General features: G+C 38.4%; 1 long non-coding RNA gene across 2 annotated transcripts in view; it reads right to left on the bottom strand.

Moving 5' to 3' along the window:
- LOC102547760 (uncharacterized) overlaps positions 1-21,284 on the bottom strand; it is a 47,858-nt gene that overhangs the window by 19,002 nt on the left and 7,572 nt on the right. Inside the window, exons 3-4 of one of the 2 annotated variants that reach the window (XR_015637082.1) lie at positions 18,083-18,155; positions 17,239-17,483 (exon numbers count right to left, since the gene is read on the bottom strand). The exons of the other annotated variant lie outside the window; for it this stretch is intronic. This is a non-coding gene — a long non-coding RNA (uncharacterized LOC102547760). Of the gene's footprint in view, positions 1-17,238; positions 17,484-18,082; positions 18,156-21,284 lie in introns of those variants that run through there. 2 annotated transcript variants of the gene reach the window in all.

Raw genomic sequence — 21,284 nt, 5'->3', positions numbered from 1 at the left:
TGGAAATATGGATATGGTATTTTCTAGTTCCCTCCATTTGCCTTCCAAACTCAAAGTGCCCTCCTTCTTAATAGCTGAGTAGTATTCCATAGTGCAAATAAACCACATTTTCTGTATCTAGTCTTCTGTCATGGGATATCTGGGTTGTTTCCAGCTTCTGGCTACCACAGGTTGATCAATGGAATAGAACTGAAGATCCAGAAGTAAAAACCACACACTTACACACATTTGATCTTTGACAAAGAAGCAAACATATACAATGGAAAAAGGGAAGCATCTTCAATAAATGGTTATAAAAATGACTGAGCAATTCTGAGGGAAAAAAACAAATAAACAATCAATCGAACAAATAAACAAACACCAAACACCATTTCCATCAGCACCAATATCAATAACAAAACCGAAGCAGTAAGCAACACTCCTTTGTGTCTGCTTCTTCAGTTCCTGCCTCCAGGCCCTGCCTTGAGTTCCGATCCTGACTTCTTTTCTTTGTCTACTTAAGCTGTATGATGAAATAAACCTATCACATCAAATAAGTTTGTGCAGTGATTTATCACAGCCACAGAGAAACAAACTGAAATGGAAGTTGGTACCAGGAGTGGGATATATTTTGTTTGGAGAAAAGTTGTGGAAATATTTGGTATTTGGGACTGGAAAATCTCTTGACACTCAAAACTTAGTGAGCTGTTCTGTAGGAACTTGGCAGTTAATGTTGAGAGAGATTATAGGCAAGGGAAGCTCACTTATGTAGTTTCAGAGGGAAACAAAGGACATTAAGGCTATCTGTGTGACATTTTGAATTATGAATCTATGATTGCTGGTAAGGTAGGGCTAAGACAGCACCAAGGTTTAGAAAAGACCAGCAGAACTTAAGTGAAACCGTTTTGTTACTGGGAAAGTCAATCCTGGATCTGAAGAAATCTCATCTGTGATTATTAAGATATCTGTATTTGGGGATGAATAAACCTTCTAGGAAGTATTTCCTTAGGGTTAGCACACAGAAGTCATGTGGTTTAAGGGATCAAGAATGCCTCTTAAGCTGGCAGTTAAATTTGGTAATGTATAAAAGCCTCACATATGTCACTGATTTTGTTGGTGTGAGAGTTGCAGGATTGAAGGGGTCACAGAAAGACCCCAAGGCTTGACAAGCACTATAAGAGGAAAAGAGAAGCTGTGAGTGAAGGTGCAGCCTCAGTGGCACTGGAGACCCCGTGGTTGAAGGGGTTGTAGAGAGGTTGAGGCTTGGCATCATGGGACAGGGTTGCGACTCTTGAAGTGAGTCCAGGAAGGTGTTGGTGATTGCGCAACCTCAGTAGTAGTGAATATCCAAACATGTTGGAGATGCCAGTCACAAGGAATAAGCTCGAAGGACAATGGCAGATGTGGAGTAGGGAATGACCTGAGACCCTGAGATAATCTATGTGTGCAGTAGATAGCAGAGTCAGAGAAGTGTGACTAACCAAGGCTTTTGAAACCCAGCAGATTTTGAGTGAGTTTGAGACATTAGGTACTAACTAGGCTATCTACACTGTTGGATTTGGGTGTTATGTTGGTCTAACTATAACCAGGCCTTGGTCCTTCCTTCTCTAAATGAGAATGTATAGAACTTATTTTATATAAGCAACTGATTTTAGATATTTTAAAGAGATTTAACTTTTAAAATGTTTGAATTTTTTAAGACTATAGCCTTTTAAAGTTACACATTTTTTTTCCAGAGCTGGGGACCGAACCCAGGGCCTTGTGCTTGCTAGGCAAGCGCTCTAACACTGAGCTAAATCCCCAACCCAAAGTTACACTGTTTTATTTTATGATTTTTAACCAGATCTTGGGAACAAACAAGAAAAGAAAGGTTATTATATATGTAATACATATAATTGTTTTATATATATATTATATTTGTGTGTCAGGTTTATAAAGAGTTAATTGTGCTAATAAGGTTTTTGACAACTGATAAATGTTAGTTATTTGAGAAGACCTATGCCCAAAAGCTTGTCTCTCAGGTGACTCTAAATCTCATCAAATTGACAATTGTGACTAATAGTCGTAATTGTCAATGAGGGCTCTTGAGAATATATGTGACGAGTGAGTACAAAGCTTTGGAAGGCCTTAAAGATACTTCTCAAATATTGGTTCAGTGAATGATAGACATTTTCTTCCTTCAGTACTAGAATGGGTTCAGTGGGGGACACTTGGAAGAGTAGGTGTTGGTTTTTCATGGCTACAATTGCTTCATAGACCTGGGACAAGTCAAGATGGAAAAACAACTAAGGTGAAGTATGACCCGAATATAAACAGAATCAGACCTATACTGAGAATCAAAATACATCTGTATGTGTGCAACTTATACATACAAATGTATTCTATGTGCATACAAGTAAACATATATCTATGTATATATAGATATGTGCACATATGAAAATATAAGTCCAAACATTTGTATTCATGCATTTCTAATTTTATAATTTATTTCCAAGGCCTTCAGTGAGAAATGATTGCAGCGTCTCTAACTTCACAGTAATGTATCCTCATCCAGCTCCAGAGGCCAGCAATCTGAGGATTGAAAGGGAATCTCTGCTCACACATTACAGTCTGGAGAGGCTCCTGGGACCTTTGGCTTATACCTGCATCACTCTCATCTTTCTATGTTTTCTCTATCCTTTCTCTTCTCTGCCTCAAATCTATCCCCAGTTTTCTCTTGTCAGGGCACCTGATATTGGATTTATCTGACCAGATGATCCAAGGGAATATTATTTTGAGATCAATCAAATCTTCTAATTTACTTTTTCTAAGTAGGCTCACTGTCACAGGCTCTGAGGATGAGAGCACATATTTGACATGGGCTCACTAATCAGCCTTCACCCATATATATACAGATGTGTGTGTGTGTGTGTGTGTGTGTGTATACATAGTACATATATATCCTGCTAGATATATGTGTGGATATATCACATGCATGTATAAATGTATCTATGTATACATACATATCTTATATACACAGTTTACTTGTAGTTTCACTTAACCCTCACAAAGTGTCCTGGGTTGGCAGAGACAGGGAATGCAAAATTGCTGCCAAAGGAGTAAAGTGTGCGTCTGGGTGGTTCCTCTTGTGGTTGTTAGGCCTACCGAGCAGGTACTGGTATTTAGGAGTGGATCTTCATCACTTAGGGAGAAGAAAAAAATTGGTATATTACTCAGCTGCTCCAGTTTCACAGGTAGTGACTTGGTTCTTTACAGCCCAGAACATGAGACTGTGCACACTTCTAATGAAAGCTCTTGAGTGACAATTTGAATTTATATAAGTCATTATTTCTCCTTAAGCAACAGGTAGCGAATATATTTTCACTGAAGTACTTTTACTCAAAACAGAATTGTCAAGAGATCAGAGAACTAGAAAGCACATTGCTGAAAAGTGTACCAAAGGAGTAAAGCGTGTATCTGGGTGGCTCGTCTTGTGGGTGTTAACTCTCCCAGGCAGGGTCAGGTATTTAGTAGTGGATCTTCATCCCTTAGGGAGAAGAATAGAGAGAGTTGAGTTCAGGAATGGTAATTTCCTGTACCTGGCATCTTCTTCAGAGAACAGTGTCCAGCACTGTCACCTTTCCAGGAACAATGAATGATGTCAGTGAGCTGAATGTTTTTCTGCTTATTGTTCTAAGCCATTTGAACTCAAAATTATACTGCATTTGAAAAAAAAACAGATTTAATGGAGCATAGATAGTTAGAAATATTAATTAAAATTCTGCTGGATTATGCAATGTAAAGATACACATGCAAAATATATAACAAAGACTCATCGAAGCCTTAATTCTTGATGCCCTTCTTACCCCATAACAGTATCTTGCTTCTGTCTAAATACATGACATTGAACTTCCTTTCTGCGAAACATGCACATAGAGTCAGAACTTGATTTGGAAAATGGCATTGCTAATGGCTGTAAATTAGCTTGTACTAATTTTAAAAACTTGTGATGTAGAACCTTAAAGGCTAGGCAGCATTTCAATGACAAGCTCTTGAGTCAGAATTCTGGGTGACTGAGATTCTGTTCTGACTAAGATGTTTCTGGCTCATGCCTGTGGCCTTGGAGGTTATTTTAAAGCCACCTACTACCTCTTCCTTGAGTCCTGGTTGGCAGAAGAGAATATAGCAGGTGAGCCTGTTATCATAATAAGGCTAGGTGATATAGCTGATAGGCTAATACAGTTGGGTGGTTTCAGGAACTTGGCTGTTGCAGAGTTCTCTGCATAGATATAAAATTTTCTTTATCTGATAAGTGACAGTCACTGACTAGACAATGGTTTCTTCTTCAATTCCTCCTGGCAGTGTTAATTTTAACTTGGTCCAAGAAAAGGAGTCCTGTGTATTCAATGTCCATCGAATACACTGCAACTAAATCTGTCATATGTCTTGTCATTGTATGCCTTTGCATCACTGAGGACCAGTGGCCTCTGAATGATACCTCTGGGAGAGGGACAACACAAGAGAACTATATGTGACTTCCAGTGAACTCTGTCTTATCTAAGTGTAGCCACTCGTCACTATAAGAAATCTGAGATATACGTGCTTAGTGCCAAGAATATTGTGACTCTATAAAGGTGGGATGATTTTAGGGTTCCCTGTATGCCAGTGTTTAGTACTAGATATTATGTCTATCTTTTTATATTTTATTGGCCGTTTCATACATTTTATAATGAATATTAGTAATTTTTACTTCCTATTCCTTCCTGTCTCTTATTTCTCTGTAAGTATCCTTCCTTGAGACAAGTCTTCCTCTTAGTTTTCTCTCATCATTTGTGTGTGGTCCACACCATTAAATCAGTTTCTTGTCCAAGTGTGGGGAGGAGATTATTTGATGGAACAAGGGAAATGCTTCAGTTGAAGAAGAAAATGACTCTCTCCTCAATAACCATGTACTGCCAATAGTCTCTCAGGAGAGTGTTGGGTAGGGAAATATGGATTTCTCCTCGATCCATGATGAAATATGGATAGGCCAATCTTGTCCATGTTTCATTCAGTTAATTACAGCAGCAATCAGTACATGAGTGTAACAGTTACATGATATCCATAAGATGGCATTTGACGGCACATATCCACATTTTCTGCCTTTTACATTCCTTCAAACCCTATTTTCTTCAAACCCCCATAAGCGTTGGAAGGAGTGATTCCACTTTGGGATGAGCAATACACCATCATTTAGTCTTGGCATTTTGGTTATGAGCATTAATTTCTACCCACTGCTGTAAGATTCTTCTCTGAAGAGGTCTGAGCTCAGCATTACTCTCTAGGTATAAAAAATGGCATTTGGAAGGCAGTTGGACAACATGACTATTTATCAAAATGACAGTTGCAGGATTTCCCAACTAAGATCCCCCAAGCTGTGGGCCCTTGGTTTATGAAACTAGATATGAGTTCCCTTCTGTGGAGTAAGTCAAACCCACTTTGAGAAACTGAGAAAGGAGTTGGTTTCCCTCCAACAGTCATGCCATTGTTGTGTTTGCAGACACATCTTGACTAGAAAACCATTACTTGTGAACAACTAAGGGCAACAAAAATTGCCTGAGTTGTTTTAAGGGCTTAGGGTCTTCCTAGCCATAAATTTGTTAGGAGGCATATCACAGCTGGCACGGGAATTTTTGTTTAAACGGATTCTGAGAGAATCATTATTCATCCATGGAAGGTACCTGTACTCAAACTCTAAGTGTTTAAATTACATTTTAAGTAGCTTATACCACAGTACATCTCTACCTGACTTTTAAATGTAACTTTAGCTTTGATCTTTTCTCCATGCCTCTCCTCTTAGCGATTCTGCCACACCTGCCAAATGTAGAGCCTTTATGCCCAATGTGTTCCTCTACCCCTCTTCCTCCCTCCAATGGTCCTTTGCTTTCCGTCATGTACATGCACTCAATGTTAAGTTCTCTATTCTGAATATGTGTATATAAGATGTACAAATAAGAGAGAACACTTAGGTCACTAACCTTCTAGGTCTGGGTTACCTCGCTTAGTATAATATTTTCCAGATCCACCTTTTTCTGTCAATTCCATTATTATTTATTACTAAATAAAACGTCGTTGGGCACATGTGCCACTTTTTAATTTCTGCTCTCCAGTTGATGTACATCTCGGCTGTTTTCCTTTCTGGTTTTTGTAAAGAGAGTGACAATGAACATGGATGAGCAAGGGTCTCTCCGTACTGTCTATGGTCCCTTGGGTATATTCTAAGGCGTGGGTTATGAGGTCATATATCAGTTCTATTTTCATCCTTCAGAAGAACTTCTACAGTGGCTGTACAAGTTTACCTGCCATCAAACAGTGAATAAGTGTTCCCTTTCTACATATTTTTGCTACATTTGTTTCATAGTAATAGCAACTTGACTAGCATAAGATGAAATTTCAAAGTAATTTTAATTTGCATTTTCCCACTGACTAGTGGCTATTGACTATTTAAAAAAATATTTACTAGCTTTTTCTGTTTCTCCTTTTGAAAAGTGTTCAGTTCCATGGGCGAATATCAAATATTTTTGTTTTTATTTTTATTTATTTTTTGTTTTGGGGGATTATAATATAATTATGTCATTTTCTTCTTTCCTTTCTTCCCTCCAAACTCTTTATGTATCCCCCTTGCTATTTTTCAAATTTGTGACTTTTTCTTTAAATAAGCACACACACACACACACACAGACACACACACACACACACACACACGTGTTAGGTGTGTACATTTCATACTGGATAATCAACTGGTGACTCTTTCTTGTTTAGTTTCTATAAGCTTTGATATTGCAGACATCAATCCCCTTAATATTGATTAGTTGCCTTATTTTATTGTGATCAGAAGAATAAACATAATTATTTTGATATTCCTTTACAGGTAGAAATTTGCTTTGTGTGGTAATATCTGCCCTATTTTAGGGAAGATTCCATGGGCTGCTGAGGAAAATGTATATTCTGTTGTGTGAGTGGAATGTACTGCAGATATTTATCAGATCCATCAGATCTATGGCATCATTTAATCTCATTGATTTCCTCTTAATTTGTTCTCAGGTTGATTTATCTGATAGAGAGAGCAAAAGTAGTGACATCACTGACAATTACCGTGTTGGGATCACCTGTTATTCTATCTAGTAGGTTTATGAAATGGGGGGAACTTTTGTTTGGTGAGGGTGTATTTAGAATTATAATTTCCTATGGATACACTGTTCTCCTGATATGTATTAAGTAGCCTTTTAAAAAATTTCTTCTCATTAAATTTGGCTTAAAGTTTATTCTGTCAGATATTAGAAAGGTGACATATTTGGTCTCACATGTTTGCAAGATCTTCCAACCTTTCACACTACGTGTCTATCTTTGGTGGCAAGATCTATTTCTGGAGCCAGTAAAATAAAAGATCTTGTTTTCTGGTCCACTGTCAGTCTGTCTTTTTATAGCAGTGTTATTATTGAAATGTATCAATTAATTCCTATCATTTTATCTGTTTGCATGTTTTGGTGTTTTCTAAAGTCCTCTTATATTTAGCAACCATTGGCATTGTTTGTTTGTAGCCTCTGGTTTGGTTTTTTCTTTCTCTTCTATTGAAAACAGTCCTTACAGTGTCCTCTATGGACTGAGTCAATGTTCCTAAATTCCTTTAGCCTATTTTTCTTGTGGAAAGTTTTTCTTTCTCCTTCAATTATGGTAGATGATTTTTCTGGGTCTATCAGGCTGAGTTGGCAGTTGTGGTTTTCCAGAACTTGAAACACATCTTTCAAAGCCCTTCTGCTTTTTAAGATTTCTATTCAGGAGTCAGTAATTATTCTAACGGACCTGCCTTTATGTGTGTCTTGGCCCTTTTCTCTAATACCATTCAGTTCACTTTCTTTTTCCAAATATTTAGTTATTTTATTAGGTTTTATATTATAAATATTTAAGTATACTTTAAATATTTATTATACTTTTCTGACATGGAGAGTTCCTTTCTTGGTCTTGTCTATTTGCTGTTCTCCATGCCTCTTGTATCTGGGTGGACATTTCTTTACCTCAGATGGCAAACTAGAGATGGGCCTGAGGTGTCGACATGGCCCACTCACCTTCTATCTGACTTAACTACAACATGCTCATGAACACTGACAGGAGCCATGACTAGTATATCAACGTTAATGCCTTTCATAAGGAAGGGCTGTGGTTTCAAAGGCCAGGGATTGTCCAGGTTTCCTGAGACCTATAACGAAGACAGGATAAGGAGTTGTGTTCTATGCTTGAATTTTAGAAGCATTTCATGTAGATGAAAGTGATGTACCATGAATTAAATGCCATTTTACAGTGTCTGGAGGAAGGTATGAAGTAAATGAGCCATCTCAGTGGCGCTGTGCTCACCTACGTGAAGGAAATCACCATATCTTATACCTGGGTTATGATAAAGATAGAGAACACAGGATGCTCCATCCTATATCTGGAACACCCGTGTCCAGGAGAATCTCGACTCCCTGCCTCTACTATCCCAGAAAATAGATGTGCCACGGCCCACTATCACCTTTGCTTACAAAGTCTGGATTCATGGTCCACACATATTGACCATCTGAGCTCTCTATGTAATGGTAATGACACCTTAGGGAGACTTATCATCCTCCAGATGAAATGTCACTTTTGTTTGCTAAACTTCTGACTCACGGTCACTAGGCTCCTTCGTATTTTCACACACCCTGCCCCAAGTCCAACAGAGATAAGGCAAGCTGGGAACAGTCGCGCACACCCCAGCCACCAACAGTGGTTTGTGCAGTTCTGGGTCTTTTATCAAAGCAGATGGGCTAAGAAGAGACAGGTTTGATTTGAACAGGGAGGGATGTCTCTACCTCTGGCTCTGTTCTCACATACCCTATGTGAGGAAAAAGCCTTTATCTTCTCGTTCCCATAGCTATGTCATTCTAGTCATGGTGAGTTACAGAGCCAGAAGAGGGAGAAAAGCTGAACTCTAATTCATTAGGGACATCAGAGTTCCTTTTGGGGGACAGTAGCTTCAGAGTCTGAGCCAATTAGCTGGGCAATAAAAGGGCTAACATTTACTGCATGCCCACATTTTCCAGGGGCACTGAATCACTTTCTGTACAAACTTCCTGTGGGGCAGAGATTCCCATGACACAACTAAAGAGTGGACTATGCCCCAGGTGGCTAAGTGACTTACCCAGAGCATCAAAGCCTGTGACAGACAGTCTTTGCATTACAGTAGTTTTGATTTAAGGTGGTAAGGCCTTTTGACTTCACAATTGTATGAAAGTCTACTCATATAACCAGTGCAATTTTTCCCATTAAAGTATTTGATAAATTACCCAACAGTCAATATTCCATTAAGAAATGTGCTTTTTATTGTTGTTATTGACCAATAGTGTTATAATGTAAATGTTCCAGTCATTTTATTAACACAATTATGTGCCCAGTACAAATTAATGGGTTTTACTGTGATATTTGCATACGACATGGGTGGATGGTGTCCTCCCAACTTCTACTTCATTCTCTTCTTCCTCCCCTCTATTCTTGCTAATCGCTTTTTAGAGTTCACCTTTGGATTTTTGTTTGTTTTATTTTTGCATAAGAGAAAATATGTGTCCTTGTCTCTCTGTGTCGTGTCTTTTTTTCTCACAAGAAGATAACTTCTGGTTCTGGTAATTTTCCTATAAATGAAAAGGTTTTGTTCTTTGTGGCCAAATAAGCCTCCATCATATGAAGATGTATACAGCTCATAATTTTTTTATCTGCCTAACTGTTGGCTGATATCTGGAGGGGTTCTTTGTACCTTGATGGTCATGAAAAGAGTTGCTCCAAGCATGGTCATGTAGATGTTTCTTTTGTATCCACACTCTAGTTTAACTTTGTGTTCTCTCCAGGAGTGAATAAATGGCATATATAGTCAGTCTTTTTTATGTTTGTGAAGGAGGTCTTGATGATCTCTGTGGTGTCTGTACCAATTTACAATCCCATGAACAGTGTACAAGAATACCGTTTTTTCCACATCCTCACAAGTATTTATGTTTTGTTTGATAATAGATTGTGTAACTTGGTGAAAAGAAATCAATGTGATTTTGATTTGTATTTTCCTGATGGCTGAGAAAGTTAAATGTTTTCATTATATGTTTTTGGTTACTTGTGCCTTTTTCTCTTAAAAAGTGCCAGTTAAATAGTTTGGCCATGTCTTTATGTTTTTTTCTCTCTCATTTTTTTCATTAGTTCTTGGAGAATTTCACACAATGAATACTCCTCCACCATCTTCCTTCACTTCTCCACCCACCCAAGTTTGTGCAGGCCGCTGAGTATTATGCAGGTGAATATTTGGTACAAACTGTGTATAATTTCCTCACATTTTAGATCAGTAATTCTCAACCTCTCTAATGCTGCAGCCATTTAATACAGTGGCTCATAGTAGAGATTAAATTTGATTTAATCCCATTTGTCAAATTTTGTTTTATTTTGTAAGTTTTCCGGAGTTTGGGAAAATATTTTCAACTCTGTCACCCATGTTCTCTTCTAATGTGTTCAATGTTCCTTTGATCTATACTGCGTTGATTATGTACAGATGGATGGAGTCTGTTTTAGTCTTCTACATGAATATCCACTTTCCTAAGCCCATTTCTTGAAGAGGTTATCCTTCCCCCGGTTCATACCTTTGGCTCCTTAGCTGAGATTGAGTTAGCTGATTGTATTTTTTCTGTGTTTCTTCTTCTCTTTCTTTGGCCAATGTATTTATATTTATGCCCACATGACACTGCTGCTGATAGAATGCTATGTTAGGGTTTGAGTTGGTTATACTGATGTTTTTGGCATTGCTCTTTTGCTTAGCGCTACTCTGATAATTTACAGTCCTTTGTGCCTTCTAATGTTTTAAGGATTTCATCCTAGTTCTTTGAAGAATGCAATTGCTATTATTGTAGAGACTGCATTGAATCTACAGGCTATTTGGGTTACTGACACCATTTTAAGAATGTTGATTCTGCCAGCCCACAAGGCTCAGACACTTTTCAGTGCAATCAGTATCTGTTTTTGTTTTTAATAATTCACGTTCTAGAGGTCGTTCCCCCACTCTATGTGTTGGTTTGTCGTTTTATTTCTCCAGATCTGTCTCTGTCTCATTATCTCTGTTTCTCTGTCTCTCTGTCTCTCTGTCTCTCTGCCGTGCTCTTTTTCTCAGTTTGGTTTATTTCTATATATTTTACTTTTATAGCTATTATAACTAGCGTTTTCTTCATAATTTCTTCTTTAGTTCATTTTTGGTGTTTAGAAAAGGTGATATTTATAGAAACTATTTTATGTCCTGCTACTTCATTAATTGTTTTGACATTAAAAGTCATGTGTTGTTATCCGTAGAGTTTTGAAAACATAAGATTATTTCATTGCCATTCATGGTTGTTTTGCTGACCCCCTTGCCTAATTCTATTCTTTCTCTTTAATTTTCTGGCTGAAATAGATTCTCTAGCACAACATTTTCGTCATCTTTCTAACCGCAGAGAATTCATTTTTAATATGATGCGGAATATGAATTTGTTCACAATCAATGCAAAAGCACAGCTCTAGTACCAGTGAAAATTGTAAGTAATTCATTTTCTAACCAAATATGAGTTACCATAGCCCAGGGACACAGTTTTAGGTTACTTCTAACATGCACAGATATAGTACCAGGTTTGTGAATCTATCATAGTAATAGAACAAGAGAGAAAGAATATATCAAAACACTTTTCAAATACATGTATATGGATATGTTAGGCAGAGCAAGGACAGAAAATCTCTTTAACAGTCCTTAAATGCTACTTGATTACATTCTTACTGTTTAAGTTGGTTGAAATGGGATAGGTTTATATATTATAGAAGAGTTTATTCGATAGTCAACAAGGTATTAGGTTACACACAGAAGTGTTATTTAAGGGCTAAGATATCCCAAGATAATTTGGTTGTGAACCTGCAACATTCCCACTCTTCAAAATCATTGACATCATATTCAGTTAATCAACCTTCTAGAATTTTTAATCTGATATTTGTTTCCATGGAAGAACTTCAGTTAACCATGCCTTTCTGTTGAGTTATAATCTTTCTATACCTATGTTAAGTTTTATCAAAGACATGTCTGAGAACATTCTCGGGAAGGATAAGCTAAGCTCTGATTTTCTGTAGGACAGCCAAATTAAACACATTTCAATTTAAAATACTTTCACTATTAAAGTGTGTCTGCAGTCTATTTGTGTCCATGATATAAATTGCTTTTCCAGTCAGTGAGTTCCTTGGGGCTTTATATTTTGCAAAATAACAGTGTGCACAGGATAATGTATCCATAGAAAATTAAAACATGCACAAAATAGGTTCTTTATGCCTTGGAATTTTTCATGCCACTTCAGTTTATTAAACTCTGGAATACACTTTAGTTAGCATGCCATGGAATCTCTGGCTTAGGGAATACTGGAAGGTAGAGAAAACTAACTCCAAGAAAACAAGAGTGGAAGGAGGATACAACCATTTCCTGTCACCCTCGTGAAAGAGTCCCAATGTGTTAGACACTCAATTTAGCCAGATTCTGGCTTTGCACCTACCCAAAGTGAATGGTGGTTTTATGCAAGTTACTTCTCCATCTAGCATTTTCTTATCAGTCTATGTCAAACATATTAGTAAATCAGGGGATATACTTTGAAAATAGCTCATGAAAATAGCTGCCTGCAATAAAAAAGGTATTCTAGAAGTGAAGATATTAAAGTCAAGTTCTGCTGAAGGTGGAAGGCTTAGGTCTGCATAGAGATGGTTAGATGGTGAAATTTATTCCATAGAAGGTGAATAGAAAAATTCCCATCATCCATAAACTTCAAGTAAACAAGGTATCTACTCAGTGTAGATGGGGAAAATGTTTCAGGCTTTCCTAGTTACCATGACTCTGTCATCTCAAACCATAGGTAGGTTGTCCACTGCATTTCTGAAGGGAAACTCCTATCATTCAGGCATTACCCTTAGGCTTTCACCCAAGCCCTTGGAGGGCAATCATCCTGTGGCTCTCCAGCCTCTTAGCTTCTCGGGCATCCATGTTGCTTCCTGTTTTGTACACAACTCACTGGCTTCAACCTTTTTCTTCATGTTGTCTTTTTGCCGAACATGTCCAGATTTCCCCTCCACACTAGGAACTGCTTATGTTTGATAAAGGACCCATTCTGCATTGTGGCTTCATTTAAATGAGTTACACCAACAATATCCCTATTTCCAGATGAAGTCACATCTTGAGGTTCTCAAGGTGAGAACATCATCATGTTTTCTTGGGCAGAAAGAAATGAGTGTCAACAGTCATCAAGGATGAGGAAGGATGATTTCATCCCCAGGATAAGACTGTCTTCCTTCTCTACCCTGTGTCCTTGAACAGGTTTTCTAACCTCTCTCTTTCTGTTTCCTATTTGGAAAATTATGTGGTGGAGAGAAATTCATGGGAGTTTAGTAAAAATTGAGATTATTATGTTTAAAATAATTTAAAAATGTTTAACATAAGGAATGCATCCTGCTCTTATCACATGAGACTAGAAAGGCCCAGCCTTTTCCATGTATGTATTGCTTGCTAGTAACTGACAAGCTCAATTTTCAGCTTTGGCTTTCTACATGTAAGAAAAGTGGCTTTGCACAACCGCCTTATAGGTTTAAAAAATTTTTTGCAAAGGGTAGATAGTGAGGAATAAGGACTGGAGGGAGAGAAATGTAGAGAGGAAGGAAAGACAGACAGATAGATGGAAAAGAAACACTTGCTTAGAAATGAGACATGAATTGAAAAAGACAGCTGAAAGTCTAGCATCAAGAATATGGAACGATGGCTCCTGAATTATTCACTGTCTGATTCCAGACATAGGATGTGCACTCTGTTCTTTAAAAGGGCTGGATTCGCCTGTTTTCTTCATTAATGAACCTACGGTGTTTAGATCAATGTTTTATGCTTTAATCTAGCCATTTTGCCATTAGTAATTTTCTTCAAGGCAATAATTAAATCTGTGCAAAGATTTAGTTAAAGTGTTTTTTGCTGAAGAGTGCATTAAGTGGATTTTAGAGTGTACTTGTTGACAGGGGTTCCAGGGGATCATAATAGGTGACTGGCTATAGACATGATTATCCTACAGTGCAAGGTGCTCTCCCAGATGCAGTGGAAAAAACAGTGATTTCCAGATACATCATCAACCTAACCATATATGCTGTAACTCTGTAGATGTGATTAAGGTTAAAATCCTTGAAATGGAGAAATTGTCTTAGATTATCCATGTGGGCACAAACTAATCTCATAAGTCTCTCAAAGAGGAGAATTTTTCCACCTGAAACCAGAGGAAGAGTGATGGTGTAAGAGGTTCATACACTACTTTACTGGCTTTGAAAAGGGTGTTGGGCACTAGTCTAAGAACTGAAAATAGTATTTTGAAACTGGGACAGGCCTGTTAACATCTTGAATTTAGCTCTTTAAAACCCACAGTGCATATGAGGACTTCAGCCCCTCTGTGAGGTCACTCGTTATGGTAACAACAGGGGAAACAACATTCAAAGGCTTATGACACACAGTAGAGCTGAATCGAAATCCTGGCATGTCCATTGTAGCCAGACAGTAGCATTTAATCAGGAAACCAGCTTTGTCTTGGACTAAATTAATCAATAGTGAGTTACTTTAATTGATAAAAGTTCACCAACTCCAGTTATTTATTCCATTTCATCATGGGTGGGAACAGGGAGGGGAATGAGTCAGTAGTTGCATGAATAAAGTATTTTAAAGACAAATAACTATTCTTGGTGTAGATATACTATACTCTTTTTATATTATTTTGCAGTTTTATTTACATGTGGAAAGATTGGAAAAATATGATCTGGTCAAAGCAACCATCTGAAAGATTAGATAATGTGTCTTTATGTCTTATGGTATTTTTGCTTCTTTGCATATTATTATTGTTTTTCAATGACCATTTATTGTTTTGAAAATAAACTAAAAGTGGAGAGAGAAGGGGAAAATTAGTTGTCCCGTTATGGCAGAGGAGGCTGTGGAATCAACTTGACTGACCCCGAGACACAACTTGAACTACCTTCTAGGCTGTCACCAGTTTTTCCAGTCTGTCCTGTGTGCTGGTAACAATTGCCTTTGATGAAATTCAGCCAGCCAAGCCTTATTCATTCTTCTGTGGGGCCAGTTCATTTGAAAGTGTGCTGATCCTACAGAAAAAGCCCCGTTCTGGGGCTGCCTCCTGGGGATGCCTCCATTCTGCAGCTACAGAAAGGGTCTGCACGGAGCTCATAAATTGCCTGCCTCCTTAAATCAACCATGCTGTAAGGCAGCACACACAACACATATTAGCGGGTCATGGCACCCATCTCAGGGGGCCGAATGTGATAGAACTGCAAACTCAACCTACAGGGAACCTCCCTTGGTGGCTGTTCATGCCTAGCTTAATGCTTTTTCTCCTTCATAGCCTCCCCACATAACTTCATTGAGAAATTATGCTGCTCCACCCGAAGAGGGAGGCTAGTCTATTGGAGAAATGTGGGGTTTTTGCAAGATCCCATTCTCCATTCTTCAGAGACCTTGAATGTGACCCAATCAGCTCCTGCATCTGTACCAAGGGAGGGAGCTGTTCACCTCCATGCTTACTGTCTGCAATGCCTTTTATGGATTATTGATTTGAGAAAATTCCTAGGAAATGTCATATATATATATATATATATTTTTATCCATCCCTGGACCAAAAAGATATTGAAATAGGTTTTAGAATTACATAAAGAAGTTTTTTAATTGGAAAATTGGGATAAAGAAAATATTAGGATGGGGAAACTGGCTCAGCTCAGTTATGCTTAAAATGGGTTAGCTCTCCAAGGTGGGAAGATGGTTGCTACTCTTCTGGATTTGTGTACTAACTACAAATACAGTTCTAAATACATCAGTGAACATGAAAGGAGAAGTTAGACAAATTCTGGAGCTATCACTGATAAAGGAAAACAAGTTGAGTAGAGGCGATCCGTAGCTCTTCTATTCACGCCTTTCATGTGCTACCACGATAAGAATCTCAACTGGAGCAAAATGTTCCTTAACAATCCTACTGGTTGTAAAACAACCTACTGGAAGTAAAGTTACCACCACTTTTACTTTTGACATTTTTGATGATGTCAAAAAAGATCTAGATAAGTGCAAGTTTTGAGGGTTCTGACCTTGGTATTGAGAAAGTCAACTATCAGTGTGTAACACAACTGAACAGCTGCTTCCTCTTCCTCCTCCTCCTCCTCCTCCTCATCATCATCATCATCATCCCCCTCCTCCTCTAAAACAGGCAAGAAACCATTTGTGATATCAGAGCTACTTTTTTTTGTCAATTCCACACAAGATAAAGTCATGTTAGAAGGTCCCTCAGTTGAGAAAATGCCCCCACCAGATTGGCTTAGAAGAAAGCATATTGTGCCTCTTCTTGATGGGTGATTGATTTGGGACTGTTAGTGCTTAAAGTCCTTGGTGTCATAAGAAATCAGTCTGAGAAATCCATGAGGAGCAAGCCAGTAGGTAGCCCTCAAGTCCCTCTGCTTCTATCCCTGTCTCCAGGGTCCTACTCTGGACTCCTCAGTGATGGATTTGTAAATTATAAGGTGAAATTAACCTTGCCTTCCCAAGTGGCTTTTTGTCATCCTGTCTTATCACAGCAATATAAACCTCAGCTAAGACGCCTACCAAAGAAACCATGAAATTCCAACTGCTACAAATTTGGGAAACAGCAAAAAATCCAACCCTGTGATATATCATTCATGCAAGCATGTAATTCCTATGAACACGCTCCATGTCTCTCCTTCTCCACCTGCCCTACTCATGCCCCATTACTTCCTCATCTGTTCCACACATGCCTGTCCCTCCTCATATGCATAACAGATATAATAATAGCAACTGAATTCCAGGCTTGTCACAAGAGTGAATCAGATCCCTCCTGTTCAGAATTTGGTTTCTGCTGCCCAGAAGTACAGCCTCCTTGCAGGAGAACACTCACAGCTCTAGGGAGTGCAAAATTAAGCAGATTTCTGACAAGTAAGCCATGGCAGAATTGCGATGGCATCGTACCAAGAGATAACATGAAATTGAAAATAATAAGATGTCAAAAATGCATGTCGTCAGCAAAATGTATGAAGAAATTACCCAGTTTCGAGGCATCATGTTATTGCACAAATTGTAGTGAGGTTTGGTCGAGTTTTAGGTGGTGCTCCGTGTAGGTAGGCGGAAAACCTGAGAATTTTATATCACAGTATGCTGCGGAGTGCAAGATGACTTTTTTATTTTGATTCAAGATGGAAAGTAGGTCACGGGAAGTTTTTGTTCATAAGTGTGGAAGACCCATTCTGGCCCAATGATGAGGTCCCTTGGACTGTCCCCATCCTCAGCATGGACAGAGCACTTCTCACAGTCAGCGGTTTTCACCAGTGAAAACTGCTGAACCTGCTCTTCTGCATCATCAGCAAGTCTTTATTGAATGCTGGTCATGGACCGGACAGAACCCTGAAAGCTGCAGACATGAATAAAGTTAATGTTTGTCTTTGAGGGCTATGGCTTTGAGGCTGTGTGGCTTAGAGGCAGATCCTTTCTGTCCATCCTACCATTATAACTCCCTGTTTTGTTTTGGACTCATGGGTATTAAGTGGTTACCAGTGCTTCCTTGCATTTTGGTTTTGCAGTGATGGTGACCATAGAATAAAAATTCCACGGAGAAGGTATTTTCTTTACTTCCACTGCTACCATATGTAGAAAATTCTCTGTATATTTGTTACGTGAGCTTGCATGCCAGCCACAACATGAAGTCAGGTTGTTCTGCAAAGACAGTTATCATTAGGGCCACTTGTTCTTGAGAGTGAAGAAGTTGAAAGAGATGCCTGGCACTGAGTTCCCAAGACCTTCAAAAGGGATTTGGACCTAGCACTGAGAAAATCCTGTTTACCTATCTGTCTTCCTCCTCCTTACAGTCTCTGGCATCCTCATTTCCAAAAGACCAAGTCAGGAGTTGGGCATGAGCCTTAAAATCTCTTCTTTCTTATTCTAACCCAGACTGGAGATTCGGCTGAGCCTGTGTCCCAGTGTATCTCTCACTATCTTTCTGTTTGTTCTCACCTATGTGGTGCAAGTTTCTGTTACCCATCATCCTGTTGTACTGGCTCCCTTTGTGTTGCTGTAATTGAAATACCTGGTAAAAAACAAGATAGCAAGAGTTGATTTTTTTTCTCAAGTTTTCAGAGGAATTTCATTTACCACATAGGAAAAGGGCATGGCTACTACATGGCAGTAGGAGCTTGCAATGGGGGTCTTTTTTAATCACAATGCAAGAGGAAGCAGAGAAAAGAGGGAAGGAGAGATAGGCATAGCATTCAAATCCCTACACTACACTCAGTGATGCCAATTCTAAGCTAGGCACCATCTCCTGACCACTTAACAGCCTTCAAAAAGTGCCATAAGCCACTGACAATGTGAACCAGTGGGAAACAGTTCAACTCAAACTCTAAAAACCACCACTATAGTTTCCAATTGTTCTCTCTCTCTCTCTCTCTCTCTCTCTCTCTCTCTCTCTCTCTCTCTCTCTCACTCTCTGTGTGTCTGTATATGTCTGTGTGTCTCTGTCTATCTCTCTCTCTTTCTCTCATGTTTTTGTTTCAAATTTATTCTTTCACAGTTACAACAGAGAGAGAGAGAGAGAGAGAGAGAGACAGAGACAGAGTCAGAGACAGAGAGACAGAGAGAATACATACACCCCATTTCCCACTATCTCCTCATCCCTTTCCTCCTACCACCGAACCCCTCCTACTCTCTTGGCTTTGTTTTTGTTGTGACCCCTTGCTTGTAATCAGAGTTGTCTGAATGAGTGTGGGTGTGTGATTATTTGCTTGAGCTGGGGCAATAAATCAGAAGCTACACCCCTGAGGAACATGATTTTCTTTCTCTCAACCCATTCCACAAAGCCATGTTTTAGAACACTGAACTGCCGTCTCCTCCTGTTTGAATCTTCCTGTGGTGCTGATAATCGTCAATATAATATACAAGGAATTTTAACTGGAAATTAAAACTTTCAGTAATAAAACCCTGCTGCATCCGGGTTTTATTCCTGTCGAGTGTTCTAGTTTAGTGTCCTCTGGCCTTACCTTTAGTTCTTAACAAAGTCCCAAGGTAAAACTGTCAAATTTTTAGTTTTTTTGAAATCTGTTTCTCTACTGATCCATCCAAGTTTTTTTGTTTAGTCATACAGGTACGGGGCCAATCTCTCTAAGTCCCCCAGTTTTGCCCACAATAGACTACAGGACCCTGTTTGCCTGTAAACAGAGAATGCTAATAGTGTTCTACCTCTCAAGGTGTCACTGAGGACTGCTGGGCTTAATATGCATAAAATACTTAGGGCAGTGGTAGCTCTTAGTGATCACCACATACTCAGAATGCAGCACTGACTCTAGCTAGGAGCAGCAGCATTTGGGAGATGGTAAAAGATATGAATCTTCATGTCCTACCCAAGACCTACCCCCAGGCCCTCTGGGGATGGCCTCCCAGAAGATGTGCTCTACAAGCCCTTGGCCTGCTTCTGATCACAGTGCTAGACACACTTTAGCTTTTCATGTGAATTCTCTCTTCAGTGTTGACCTGAATATGTCTATATCTCTACACACATGTAATCAGTACATGTACAGATGTTGGCCAAGATAACACATTACTTTCTCCACAATTAAAGCTGACACTATAATGCTTGATAGCCAAGTAGTCACTAAGGTGTCAGTAAGAGCTACATCTGTAAGCAATGTGGAAGACTTCTTGCTAAGTCACATTCTCATCAACGCTTGATAATGACAGACCTTTAAAACCTGTAAATCGGATAAATGTGGCATGGGGCATTTAGGATGCATCTCCTGGATTACAACAGGAAGTGTCTTTTGGAATGTTTGTGGACCATTGTGGTCTCGTCATCTGAGAGCTTTGTCTGTAGCTGCTTTATGGACTTTTTTCTTTTGGATATGTTTTACCTACCTACTGACACATCAGATTCATAATCAGAAACTTGTGCGATATGAGCGTCAAGGGAGTGTAGGATTGTTATCTAAATAACTGAATGCTACAAGCACAACTTGAATGTTGTTCATTTTCATAGTGAAAATAATTGACAGTTTAGATGAACACATTAGTCATATTTACTAGGACACACATTATACGTTCATATAGTAAACTTAAATAGTATTAAATTAGTCTTAAATTGCAGGAAATATCTAATTTCATGCTGACATAGTTTTATGCAATGCTCTATGCACTCTTTCAATATTTACTTATCATGGAAGACCATTAAGTGCTGGCACTTTCTGTGATAAAATTTTTATTATTTTTAATTAATATTCATATTTATGTAAAATGAAATGATTAAGGCTTTCATAGGTGGGTATGTGTGTATTTGGATATATTTAGATATAAGCCTTCCATGTTAATGCTTGTTCATGGATTCACATGGATTCACTCACATTCAGATATATGCATATATTACACATATTGGTAAAACATTTGCTTATTTTATCTAAATTTAAAATTTTATTAGTTTTATTAGACTATTTTACTAGTGTTCCTCAGCACTCATACATTCTATTTATAATTTTAGTCATTTCCATACTGCTAGATTATTTTGCAATTCTAACTTTTCATTACAAATATTTTAAATTACACTGTCTCTTTGGCAAATCTTTTTTAAAAAACTTATCTTAATTGCTGCCAGGCATTTTTCAGAAAGCCAGAATTTGTTTGGGTGGCTTTTCTGAGCTTTATGTTGTACATTTCTTGTGAAATAGTTTTTATTTCCTTCAATTGACTTTTTAGTTACATCGTCACTTCTAAATTTCAAAGTGTAGTTCATTAATTATACACACATATACGTATTAATAGAACCATTCAAGGCTTTCTATTTCCTTTTGAGAATTGTTTTAAAAATCGTCTGTAAGAACATTTTGCTTCTAAATTCTAAGTATTTTTATTTTAGCACTGTACTTAGTACACATACTGAAGTGTTTGTGTGTGTGTGTGTGTGCGCGCGCGCGCGCATGGCGCGCGCTTGTGTGCACGTGTATATGTGCAAGTTGTCAATGAAGAGACTTCCTGCCTTCAAATTTGATGTCTGCTATTCCTCTCTCACATTGCCCTAGGCAGACTACCTCATTTCCTCAGCTTGGGATTCAGTGTCATTATCCAGAGAACAGAGCTGATTTTCAGTCTAACTTAGTGGATATTCCACTGTTCCAGTCTGATCTGTTGCTGTAATAAACAGCATGTCTAAAAGCTACTAAGAAGAGGTAAGGGC

The sequence above is a fragment of the Rattus norvegicus genome, chromosome 14 (genome assembly GCF_021556685.1).
Source record: "Rattus norvegicus strain SHRSP/BbbUtx chromosome 14, alternate assembly SHRSP_T2T, whole genome shotgun sequence".
Classification (NCBI taxonomy): domain Eukaryota; kingdom Metazoa; phylum Chordata; class Mammalia; order Rodentia; family Muridae; genus Rattus; species Rattus norvegicus.
The sequence above is the reverse complement of the archived record's forward strand: the minus strand, read 5'-3'. Positions and strand labels throughout refer to the sequence as shown.